The 11,831-nt window shown below is 36.8% G+C and overlaps 1 long non-coding RNA gene across 1 annotated transcript; it reads right to left on the bottom strand.

Moving 5' to 3' along the window:
* Nucleotides 1–263: 263 nt before the first annotated feature.
* LOC141626896 (uncharacterized) lies at nucleotides 264–4,349 on the bottom strand. Its single transcript, XR_012536465.1, has 5 exons — nucleotides 4,033–4,349; nucleotides 2,858–2,982; nucleotides 2,671–2,754; nucleotides 1,910–2,015; nucleotides 264–910 (listed from the first exon to the last, which is right to left on the bottom strand). It is a non-coding gene; the product is annotated as an uncharacterized LOC141626896 (long non-coding RNA).
* Between the last annotated feature and the right edge of the window lie 7,482 nt (nucleotides 4,350–11,831).

Raw genomic sequence — 11,831 nt, 5'->3', positions numbered from 1 at the left:
TGGGTAAGTCAATAATATCAACTACATGTTCTCTATAACGACGTTTGTTACAAAACCGCCGCTAAAGGTATTTATAACGTCGGTTGTTGGAGTATAACTACCACTAAAAATAATTATAACGTCGGTTGTTTGGTAAAGAACCGCCACGATAAGTAGTTATTTAAAAAAAAAATTATTTGCTACCAAAAAAGTTTGGTAGCAATATACTAAATATTTGACAATCCAAATAGTGAAATGAACAAACAATACATGCAAGAGAATGACAACCAACAAACCTGTGTAGCACCCGAGAAATTAAATAACTCCAAATATGGCAATCAAGATATCGAAATGAACAAATAATACATACACAAGAATGCAATAACTCCCACAACACTTGTATATCATCCGGCACAACAATGTCGGTGTTCAAATATTTTACATCCAAGTGTAAAAAAAATCACATACAGCAGCGGTAACAAGTAGAAGCATCATCTAGCGGTAACAGGTAGCAGGACAACCACAGCAATTTAGGCGCACGACGACCAAAGATGACATCAACTAACAACTAACTAACACAAAGACCAACACCGGCACAAATCCATTAGGCAACAACATTTAGCAGAATAGCAGCAAGGTACCAACCATGATCCGCATGCTTAAGTCGTCGTGCCATCGACAAACAAATATCCTCCATCAACCAAATTCAAAACAAATGGCATAGTTAAGAACCAACCAAATAGACCAAATATTCCATAAAATCACCCAAAATAGTCTTGTACGTGGTGTTAAATCTCGATTTCAGTCGTGATCTAATCAATTGTTGTGCCGTCAACATAACCATTATTGCCTCAAAATTCGGTCGTGCTAGTCTCTAACAAGCACAAGTTAGATGTGATGGTACATCACGGCCCAAATTTTATAGCATGACCTGTATGACAAAGATTTAAGTCTTAATAAAGCAACCAACTTTAGTGAGCATCATCATTTACACTCTTGATAACCAACCAGTAGTATTCTGTACCAAACTTGTTGAAATTGACTAACTTAATTTTTTGTTGCATAAGCTAATCGTGGTCAGTTGAACATTCAAATGCTACGAATTTGGTTTTAAAAGGTTGTTCACACACCTTGCAATTGTTTGGTACCAACTCTTCATACAATAAATAGTTCAATTTAACTCTTTCTCTATAAACCATGAGAACCAATATGTAAACTTTTTACACATACTAGTATACTACCCTTGACATCTTGAGGTTCATTTGAACTAGTTTAATTTATGACCGAGTATTCTTTCCAGATTCGTAAACCTTGCAAGTATCCTGCAGGATTTGAACCATTATGGTCGGAGGGTTTAAAAACCTGCCTCATATTAGCTAATTACCGAAAGCAATCAGAAAGTCTCACATATTATGAATAAAAGTCAATTCTATTATAATTTGGAGTACAAATTACCCAAAGGAGAGTTTGCAATCGTGGTGAGATTTGTATCTGGTTGTGGAATGTTTGCATCTTACTTTTGGTTTCACACAAATGGCAGTAAGCAATTGAAAAAAAAAACGTATCAAACTACTAACCAAAACAACACCATAATGTCGAGATATGAATAAAAATACCAATAGACCTTGTAACTTAGACAAGAATAATACTACAAATGCTTTTGCCAATGGAGAGAGGTATATATTAATGGGTGAAATCCCCAAGGCCTTGAAACTTGGGGTATAAATTATTGTCCAGATTTCATCATCATCAAACCACAATTAAAATTCTTCTACCAGAAATATAATACCCCTCCAATTAAAATTAAAAAACGAGAAACTAGGGACTTTAGGGTATAGATTAGTGGGCGAAATCCCCAACTAATTAAATGCAAAAACTCAATATTCAATGCTCAATTAATTAAATTAAAAAAAGGGTTTCTCTTTCTTACCTGCTGAGATTACTGTGAAATTGATTGTCGAAAACCCCAACTAAATTAGTTTCCGGTGTTGGTCCTTCTTATTCTTTCTAGAGAAATTACACCTTGAAGTGATTGACTGTATTTGAAATGAAGAGGAACAAAGGAGTTGTTAATTGTAGCAACATTATAAAGTTCCTAATTTAAATGAGAAAAACAAGCTAACAAGATAATCATATTAAACAAATGAAAGGAATAGACTTGAAGTCATCCACACCTATTTTACAACTCTGATTACAGTTTCAAATAATTTACTTGTCATTCATCAAATGAGGGATTTTCTCAGACCATGAAAAGGGGGAGTCGTCTTTTACAATAATTTTTTTTACTTCCTTGCCTCCCATCACCCCACCCCACATTTAAATATATAATCTTAGTTTGACCCTAAAATATAATGTCGGTTATATGACTAGCAGTATTTTAGAAATACAGTATTTTTCCATAAGAATGTGCAGCTCATTAACCACTTAAATTAGTATGCAGACTAGCTTATCAGCCAAGTAGCCACCAACTGAGGCGATTTAGTGAGATAAATACTTAGAAAACCGTTTGCAGAGGATATACCTAGAACAATAATGTGTTTTAAGCCCAGTCCCCTTACTTAACAATAAAAGAGTTCTTTTTACCAATTATTCAGTTTAAGTCGTACATACTCATATTCAAACAAGATGCTTAGACACAATGCTAAGCAAAAGTTAACATTAATTAAAAAATTTACCAGAAAAATGGTTCACCTGTGTTACCGTCACTTTGTCCGTTAAAAACTATAAGTCACCAACCGGCACATCTAAACTTGCTTTCTCATTTTCCAGATTCTTCTGCAATGTACAAATGGTCTATAGATGAGTTGCAGATATATATGAGTTTCCCACAAAAATCTGAAAGATAGTAATAAGAAAATTCTGAGAGTTATATGGCCACCTTTTCACATGAATACTGTAGCATAACATCTGCCCCACTCACAAGCAAACTGAATCTGAATCCCCAATATGAGCACGTTAATATATGCTAGCGCTTCAAGAAACCTTGAATTCAGCTAACGTGACCTGCAGAGCATAAGAATGCAACACTGCATCACAATTTTGCACACATATAAAGCAAAATGCAGTCACGATGAGTCGATGACAACCACAAAACTAGAGTGTAAGAGAAGAATTATTCTAGACTGTTCTTCTAATTGCAATAACTCAACAAAAAGGTCTTCTAAGCGGGATAACTCAACAAAGAGGTCTCCTAAACACCCAACACCTTTTGTACCTCATGAAACACCACCGAGTAGACAACTATTCTGGAACATGTTTTCCTGGAGCCTCACATCAGTCTGTGGCTCTATGCGTATCCACATCAATATGTGAAATGGGACATGATAAGGGGATAAGCAAATTTGATATGCTCCCATAACAATTTTCAACATGTAAATGTTCTCAAAAATAAAACTTGGGAATCATGATTAAATGAGAGGACATAAGATAACAATAAATCAATAACCCCAATTGAGGATAAGCAGAATAGAAGGGAGGAAAAAGAATCAAACTTTTCATAACCAGGGAAAAGCGACAACTCCTGCAAGCCAACTCGCTTCACTACCGACCAATGCCTCCATCTAACACTTTTGTGAATGCCAACAATTAAGTATTAGAACACATGCTTACCTAAGACATCACCCTGAATTATAATTATACGAAGTTAACAGGAAGTGAAGCAACGAGTTTAATCAATCGATTTTGTACTGTGAACTCGAAATAAAAAAATTCAACAACGACAATAGGAGAGAAAGAGACGGACAGTCGGTAAAAAAGAGAATGAAACCCTAGAATTATATTATATCTCGAAGTGAAGCCACCTATAATTGCTCACACAAAACACATTACACTACCATTAGCGATATCATAAACCTAAACATAAAAACTTATAGTAAAAGGCCATAATGAGCAGAGATAAATCAAAACTAACATCAAAATCGCTTCTTGAAACGCATCGATGACATGATTAAAGTACACCAGCAATAAATTATAGCAACTAATTAAAACGTTAAAAAGCGATCAAGCAATTAAGAACTAAATAAAATAAAAAAACTTAAAATTAAAAGAAGCAACCTTTGGAATTGTAGTATTGGTCCTCAATGTCGACAATTAGTTCATCGGCATCATCGTCGGAGTAATCGAATTTGTAATATTCCATACCTGCATCTAAGACAGCTTATTACAAATATTTGGTGGTGATAGTAAGGTGAGTGGTGCTCATGAGCAGCGGCGAGTGAAAGAAAGAATAGATGAGTGTGGTCGGCGTTCTGTTGGTGGTCTGGCAGGCGGGATGCGATGATGGGCAGATGGAAGGAGGCCTGACGTCAGTGGTTGCCGGAGTTGAATTGTGAGGGGAATGTAAATGGTTTTTAGGCTTTGGCGGTGTGAATATGAAGACGGCGAAGGAAATTTAATCATATACTGGCACGGGAAGTGGCAAATAAGCCCTCGTCTGTGACGGGACCTTGTTTGGTTGGGATGTATGTGTACGGTAGCTATAATTGTCTTTCATACTATAATGCATGCATGTTTCTGTCAGTCGTAGTTAGGTGAGTGACTTCTTATTCTTTCTCTCTTACATATACTTGCTTACCCTTTGCTTCATGAGAGAAGAGTGACCCGTGAGAGTCCATTATCAAAGGTCTTGAAAGGTCGACAGTTAAGCTTTATTATAAACATCTTATAACTCGTTTGCATTTGACAGTATTTGCTATACATGTTAGTTTAATTGCAATAAATTGTTTTAAGTGGACGATTTGTAGCTAGCTCTCAGTTTTTATCCCGTTCCATTAGTTAGTTGCATATAATTTGCTTGGGGACAAGCAAATCTTTTGTTTGGGAAGATTTGATGCGTGCATTTTATATAGTCTTTCTAAGTCTTATATGCACGCATTTCTATGTAATTCCCGTAGTTTTAGGCTACGAAATGCCCCGAATATTCTACGTTGGTTCGTTTGGCTTTAATTGCAGGAATGGACCTGAAAGAAGCAGAATTGAGCCTTTTACTGTCCCTTTAGCTCGCATTTAGGAGATGATAGATTTGGAGCGAGAATACTACTGTCTTGGGATGCGTGAAGTCGCCTTGGAAGATAAATCATACGTCCTTTGGCTCATTTAGTGGCAGTTGTCTCGATCGAGAAGTTTTGCTGGCCAATGTGCTTGATCGAGAGCTTTGTGTTGATGAGAAGTCCTCGATCAAACCCCTACTGTGATCGATCGAGAGGTGCCTTTTTTGTGTTTCTCGATCGAGTAGTTAGTGTACTCGATCGAGAGGTTTTTGCAAGAAGTCGTTCGATCGAGCTGTTTCAAAGTGCTCGATCGAGTAGCTTGAGATCTGACGCGAGATTTTCTTGCGTGAACTTATTTAATTTAATATCTTAAGTTACGTATTAGGTTAATAAAATTTCTTTCCTATAAATAGGAGAGAGTTAATTAGGTTTAGAGATCTGGGACCTAATCCCTTTTATTCAGTTTAAAACGTTGCTTTCTATTTTCCGGATCTTCAATTATGTAATTCCTTACTCTCTTTAATTCATAGTATTATTTCCTTTTGCAAGCATTTTAATTCTCTTGTCTGTTATTTCATCTTATTTCATGCTTAGTATTGTTTCATCTTTCGTTATTGTTTTATTTATCGTTATGAGTAGCTAATTTCTTAATGCTAGGATTAGGGGAGCCATGATAGTTTAACAATGATGCGATAATTAGTTTAGGAGGTTTTTGTTGTGAGAATTGTTTTATAGCAATATAACAGTAACTATTAGGTTGAATGCATGCAACTGAATTAATTAACCCTATTAAATTCAGACCTAGATCGGAAGATTGGAATAAATAGACCTGTTATGAACAATAGACTACCCTAATCAGAGCGAAAGCTATTTAGGAAGAATCTAGGGCGGATAACGGATCGGAAGGACCTTTCCACTACCTTTCTCACATCAGACCGACTGATCTTACCTTTATTTGATTTGCGCAATATCATGGTGAACCGACATCCTGGCATCTCTTTCTCTCTATTTGATCTCAATCCTTTTCACTCTTGCTATTTTAATTGTTATTCCTTTTATTGCTCTTATTTCAGTTCATTAGTTTAGAAATCAATCAAACCCCTCATTTTGTGACCATAGACAGACTGAATAACAAGTAGATAGTGACCGCCTCCCTGTGGAGTACGATACCCGACTTACCTCTGCGATATTAGTTAGAGCCGGTTGGTTTTTTTATAGGGTTGCGACCGCTGTGTCAAATGGCGAGTTTGAATCTCCCTATTTGCAATTGTGAAGAAAATAACAATTTAAAATTCAGTCATTTGAAACTTTTGTGAAATAGCGAGTTTGAATTTCGCTTTTTTGTAATTGTGAGAAAAATAACGGTTTTAATTCTGTCATTTAAAAATTTTGTGAAAATAGCGAGTTTGACTTATGCTATTTGCATTTGTGAGGAATATAACAGTTTTTATTTCTGTCATATTAAATTTTGTGAGAATAGCAAATTTGAAGTTCACTATTTTCAATTGTAAAGAAAATAATGGTTTTAATTTCGTCATTTTAAATTTTGTGTTTGCGAAAAAAAATGATGACTGCACGTGTGTTTGGGCTAAAGCCCAAAACCTTGCTGAAAATGATTGAGTCACCCCAAAGAGGCGCGAGCTCTGGGGCGACATATGGGGCTTCCCCAAATTTCTTAAAAAGACACGAGGACCAACAACTCCTCATTTCCATCATCTTCTTCGAAAAAAAATTAAACAAAAGCTTTCAAATCGTCATTTATTATCTTGCTTGTTGCTTGCATTTGTGCTATAATCATCATGTCATCTCAAGGTATGTAAATCCTCTTGATTTCACTTGAGTTTGTTTGCATTTATGTTGTTTGAATTAGGACGAAACCCTAACTAGTCTCAAATCAAATTGGGCGTTTTTGATTTGTCCATTTGTGTGAATAATCGATGCTTGAATTAGGTTAGAAACCTGTTTAGGAGTATAGGGGTGCTTTTGGTTTGCATTTTGGTCCCTATTCCCGTCTTCTATGCGCGAAAAACGCAAGCGAGGCGCGAAATCGTCTCATTTCGCAATGTTGTGTTCGTTTGCTCGAGTTGTGGACCCCACTAGGTTGCATTGTAGTCGTGGAAGTCCGTCTTTGCTATGTAAAACCCTTCTCGTATGCGAGGGGTGAAAATTTTGCATTTTGCCTTTGTCAGACGGTCTTATGTTGATGAAATAAGAACCTATCTTGGCTCAAACTAACCCGTCTTGCTTTTGCGCGTTCTGATGTGAGGGGATGTGATGTCGTCGGGTCTCCCAATCAAACACATTTATAATACTCAACAAACAACTAGTTAGCGGTAAGTCGAGGTCGATCCATGGGACGGTGTGCTTTGGGTTCTAAGTCTATCTATCTCAATTTATGCTAGTGTCAGAGTTTGTTTGGGTTTGTAGTTGTGTTTAGACTAATGCAAGCAATAAAGTAAAGCAAACAATAAAAGGAAGAGTGTAAACAAATGATTAAAAGTGCTAGGATATCATGGGGTCAAAGGGGATTCATGGTGTTGATCATACAAACATGTGTACAATTATAAGCAAGCAATTAGTGTTGTGGGGGAACCGAGTTGGTTTATGTCTTACGGTTCTTAGTAAGAGTTGGGTCCCGCAGCCGAATCGATTAGATTGTACAACACCTACAAGTCGACTTACTTTCCTCATAATCAACTTCTATGCATGGTCTAACAAGACTCGAGTTGGTTTATATCTTACAAGTCAAGTTGAGTAGATAAGAGATGGTAAAAATGCAAGGATTCATAGGCTTAGCATTTCATCAAACATAATATGTGCATAAAGTTGACATCACAACAAGCAAGCAATTTAATTATGAAAACATATTAGTTTAAGCATGATTAATCCCATGTTTGTTTCCCTTAATCACCCACTAATCCTAGCTAAGAGACTACTCACTCATTATCATGGGAAACATGTCATTAATGGTGTCAGTCATCACAACAAGTATAAACATGATAATAGAATGAAGAAATGAACAATAAAGATTAAAGGGTAAAGGAATTATACCAACTTAAGATGATTCAAATAATAAAGCAAGGAATAATAGAAGAAACTTGATTAATTGATGAAGGGTTGTCAATCCTCCAATAATAACCCAACAATCTTCAATCACCCAAAAGTAACAAACTTGAACAATAATTAAGGAGAGATTAATGTGTAATTTGTGGAAAGATTAAAGAGTAATCTATTCTAATCTACTCCTAATTGAATCTAATTGGAATTTCTAATGTGGAGGCTTAAACTAATCTAAAAAACTTCCTCCCCAAACTCCCTTTGATTATTTACAAATGGGGTATATATAGTAGAACTTCATTAGGTTAACTAAGGTTAAATTAGTAATTACATTTTTGAGTTTTAAGCAGGGAAATGCTAGTCTTTTTGGAGGGATGAGCATCTCGGCTGAAGACGTTGCGGTCCGTCCATCCAGGAAGGGAAGACGCTCGGATTCTGGAGAGGGTGCACAGGCTTCTTTCTGGGAATCCGCTCGAATTGTAGTGGAGGAATCCGAGCGTCTTTGTTGCTTGGACGCTCGGGTTGTCGTTCTGGACGGGCGTCTTGCCTACAAATCCGCTCGGGTTCTGCTTCAGAATCTTTTCCTTCACTTTCTTATTATTATTGTCGGATTGGTCTTTAGTTCTCGCTTCCTCTTCATACTAGTCCATCAAACATCGTCAAATAGCTTCCAAATATGCACGAAAGACGGGAATTTCCGCCTTATTATCTTTTTTCCTACAAAACATACGAAATGCACTAGGAAAGCAAAATAGAAAGCATTTGACGGATAAAATGGTCATGTAATTATATAATAGTATGCAAAATAGGCTCAATTAGGGGACTAAATATGCTCAAATAATGGTCACATCAAATATCCCCAAACCGAACCTTTACTCGTCCCGAGTAAAGAGGTGACAAAAACTAGACCTTTATTTAAACTATCCTAATATTATAGCTGATATGAGACAATTAGCGGGTCTCACTCCTCCCCTTCAACTCACAACAAGATAACCATGAGGTAGGATGCCTTCTTGTAAGGCAAGGTGGATCTTGCCAAAATGGCGACACATCCAAACATTAAGCACACAAAAACAAGTAATGGATGCATCTACAAAGGAATAGCCACTTTCCTCATCTAAGTGGCAGAAATTATCTACAAGGGAAGCAATTTAAGGGTACACACTCCTTCTTAGATGCAATTTCTTCAAACTACTAAGCCTAGAAAGATACCAATAAATCACCTCCAAGTTGTGTCAAGCTAGGGTACCTTTGTCCTTAATATTTAAATGCTTTTGTCTAGAGTAGACTCCCTATGGTGTTAGAAACACTGGAGGATTGCGGAATTCCCCCTCTTGCCTAGACAAGAAGAAGGGTCGTCCCCTCTCTACCATGCACAAAAATGGATACGATGGATAAATGGATCAATAGATATTTGAGTTTCATTTGGGAGTTTGCTTTGTTGTTTGTTTTTCCCCTCAATTTCTTGTGGCATATAACATTTGAGAATACTTTCTTGCTATTTCTTTTGATGTTTAGCATTTCAATACTTGACAATTTTTCAACTTTTGCATGTTCTTTTGAACATTTTCAAAGTCACCCCAATTAGTAACGAGGGTGCCTTATATTTGAAGCTTTAGGAGTCTATTTTTGCTCCTCTTTTCATTTGATGCAATTTGCAAACTTTTTGACTTTTCATTTCAATTCTTGAACTTAATTTTGAAAAATTTTTGTGCCCATTCCCTTTGATGACAAAATGTGGTAGAACATGGATGATGGTTGGTTGCATGGTTTCAAGGGTTACGTTGGAATAAACGGTAGCCAAGGAGTTATCACACCACAAGGTACTCTTGACTAGGTCTTAATCCATGGGTCAAAAGATACTAGCATGACACATCCTAGGGTGTTTTACAAGTATTCTAAAAAGCAAAGTCTTAAGAAGAAAAAGCATCTACTAGGGTCTATATACACTTGTCAAGCTTCCCAAGTAGACGGTTTCGCAAAATTTTCTAACATGCAACTACATGCCATGATGAAACTAACATATATATATATCCTAATGCATATGATTCTACCAACTAATATGCCATATAAACTAAATGCAACTCCTAACAACACATAGATACACAAACCGCAACAACAAAATAAACCACATCCTCCTTGACATGTAAGCCCATCCTCCTCATATGAATAATGAAAAAGAAATGGAAGGGAAATAGATATTAGAACGATCATACCAAGCGGTCTTCATTTTCCCTTGCTAATGCCTCAAATGTAGTGTTGTATCTATGTGAGAAGAGAACAAAAGCACAAGTATATACAATTCTACACTACTAAATTAAAGAACATGTTTTTGGTTTTTGAAATTTTTAAATTTTTATGGGTTTTTGTTTTATGAAATTTAAAGACATATTTTTGTGATTTTTTGAAAATTTTCAATTTTTATGTATTTTTGGAATATAAATTCCCATCCCCCACTTTATTTTGGACATTGTCCTCAATGTACATGTAGGAGTAGGAATAAAAAAGAAATACATGTTTTTGAATTTTTGATTTTTGAAATAAAGTATAAATGCAATGATATGATATGAATGAATGCATGCTCTAACTAAATGCAATTCTACATGACATATATAACAAATGCAATCTAAACTATATTATATGATGCATGATTTCTAGTAAACTATGGTCACTTATGATCAAACCTCCCCAAACCGATTTAAACACTATTTCTAGTGTAGAAAAGAATAGGATTGGTCATTACTGACTATGCATGAATTATAGTCTATATGCAACTATCTACATGAATCATGTGAGATATATTACAATGCAAACTATACTATTTGAACTAGCTAATGCAAATGAAATATGATACAAATGCATGCGAAAGCTACACTAAATGCAATGTATATACAAAAAGAGAGGGAGAGAGGAGTATCATACAAATAGAGGTGATGAGGTAGGTCTCTTTCACTCTTCATCCTCCTCATCTTGGGGGTAACCATACCGGTGAGAACTCCCGACTTGGTCATACCCTCCTACTTGGCCCCAGTACTCTCCTTGGTCAAACCCTCCTTGGTCATGCCCTCCTCCTTGGCCCGAATACCCTCCACCACCGAGATTCCAAGCTTGGTCCCCTTAATTAGGGAACAAATGTTGTGGTTGGGCCCAAGAGGGCTTAGGACCATTGGGGTCAATATACCCTTGTTGAGCCATGTTATAGTATTGGGGATAAAGGGCCAAGTAGTTGTCGACCCTCCCTTCATGTACCCCGAGGTCCCCTCTATTCATGAGTTTCATCAAATCATAAATGCCCGAGGTATTGGGGATTTCCGGTCGGAATTGGGTATAAGGAGTAGGGTATGGTGGAATAGGCACATAGGAAGGTGGGCGAGTAGGCCTTGCCGATACCCCACAAGGTACTTGTTGTTGGGGGCGGCTCTTCCCTTTGAGGGGGTGATGCGTGTCATTTATATGATGTTTTACACCTCATTTTACACGCATTTCAGAGCTCATTTATGTAGTTTATGCTACTATTTTCCCTATTTTCGTCTACTTTCGTGTTTTTGTACTTTATTGCAGAAATGTGAAGAATCCAGCGGAAATCAAGCTAAATCCGTCCCGAGTACATTGCATTGCATTTGACATGAAGTATTTACTCAAGGAACGAGCTTGGTGCGCATTTCGAGGCCCGAAAGACAAATCCACGAGAAGTTAGAAGTCAAGTATCAGCTACTTCAGTCGATCGACCGCTGCCCTCAGTCGATCGACCAGACCACGAGTTCCAGTAGCTACTGTTTAGCGAAGAACAGTCGATCGAATGCCTTG

This window comes from Silene latifolia, chromosome Y (genome assembly GCF_048544455.1).
Source record: "Silene latifolia isolate original U9 population chromosome Y, ASM4854445v1, whole genome shotgun sequence".
Taxonomy (NCBI): Eukaryota; Viridiplantae; Streptophyta; class Magnoliopsida; order Caryophyllales; family Caryophyllaceae; genus Silene; species Silene latifolia.
This window is presented reverse-complemented; position numbering and strand designations above follow the sequence as displayed.